The sequence below is a fragment of the Bison bison genome, unplaced genomic scaffold, assembly GCF_000754665.1.
Source record: "Bison bison bison isolate TAMUID 2011002044 unplaced genomic scaffold, Bison_UMD1.0 scf7180017863478, whole genome shotgun sequence".
Classification (NCBI taxonomy): domain Eukaryota; kingdom Metazoa; phylum Chordata; class Mammalia; order Artiodactyla; family Bovidae; genus Bison; species Bison bison.
Genome location: NW_011494050.1, coordinates 16,940 through 18,656, shown reverse-complemented (window position 1 = coordinate 18,656; position 1,717 = coordinate 16,940).

Genomic DNA, 1,717 nt, shown 5'->3' with positions numbered 1-1,717 from the left:
CATCAGTCCTTCCAATGAATACTCAGGGTTGATTTCTTTTAGGATTGTCTGGTTTGATCTCCTTGCAGTCCAAGGAACTCTCAGGAGTCTTCTCCAACACCCCATTGGCCTTGAACATCTTTTAAAATATGAAGTTTACAAAACAGAAATTGGCACACGTTCCTTTTCAAAACTCTTCCAAGGGAGCCATGTTGCATGACTCCAGGGGCATCATTAATACAAATTATCATGTGAATGTCTCCTCAGAGTTGTAAACATGTAGTGGATTTCTTAGAAAGGATCAATTCCTACCTAGTAGATCTGCCTTTTGTTTATTTTCATCCACTCCCTTTCTGCCTCTGCTGTACATTCTGACTCAGAAATATACCCAAGGATCTTAGATTGTTCGGTTTCTGTTTTCTCATCTACAAAATGTAACTGGATAGACACTTGTAGATATGCACGTGCAGTGATGCAAATGTCTGTAATCAATACTGGAGCTGGCATGTGGAGGGCTTCCAGAAATGAGAGATCCTAAATCTTTTCCCTGAGGGGCCACACCTAAGATAGACCCATGGAGAACTGAAACCCAGAGACTGAGACTCTACGTTGATCTTGAATGAGGTTGGGGTGGAGGCTGTGGTCTGTGAAGTCAGGCTCAAACCTCCTTGGGCCTTTCTCTCCCTCCTTCTCTGGCCCTGGGAGTCCAAGGCTCAGAAGACAGACTAGGATTAGTCAGTGACTTCAGGGTTAGCTGACTGAGAGTCAACATTAAAATGCACAATCAGATCACTAAGGTGTTTAGGAGTAAGTAAGTGTGATGACAGCAGTTTTACCAGTTGCTGTTAGAATACACACATGCATGCTAAGTCACTTCAGTTGTGTTCGACTCTTTGTGACCCTATGGACTGTAGCCCACCAGGATCCTCTGTCCATGTGCCCTCCTCCAGTAGGCCTTCCCTACCCAGGGATTGAACCCACATCTCTTAAGTCTCCTGCTTTGGCAGGCAGATTCTTGACCACCAGTGCCACCTGGGAAGCTGTGAGAGCACAGTAAGTGTTAGTCACTCCTCTGTCATGGGGATTCTCCAGGCAAGAATACTGGAGTGGGTTGCCATTCTCTTGTCCAGGAGATCTTCTTGACCCAGGGATTGAGCCCAGGTCTCCTGTATTGCAGGCAGATTCTTTACCATCTGAGCCACCAGGGAAGCCTGTGAGAACACAGAGGAGTAGTTTTTAGGATGAGCTATGAACTATTGATCTCTATAACCGCAGCACCAAGTGCAGCTCTGACATATAAGTGATAAAGAAATGCTTGTTGAATATGAAATGCCATCATACCGATAACCCTGTGTCTGGCTCCACATAGAGTAGACAACACTGATGAAGATTCAGCTTTCGAAATTACTCTAGAATGGAATTCTGAGAGCTTGGCTTGGCTCTTAGCAATGTTTAAAAACCTGGAGAAGCTGACTTTCCGGGGCTGCATTTGTTAAGGTCTGTCTGGTCTCTCTCGGTCACTTGTGTCATGTTAGAGATGTGTGTTACTTGAGAGAAGAGAGGGGCAGTGATGACTCTGCCTGTCTTACAAAGGGGAAATTGAATTCCTCAATCACAGTACTCATTTGATACTTTTTACAAATTGGCTACAGAGAAGCTTGAATTTAGTTACAAATTTGAACCCATTGGCTCTTGTATGATGAAAGCAATCATCTATTTTCATCAATTCAGAACAGCT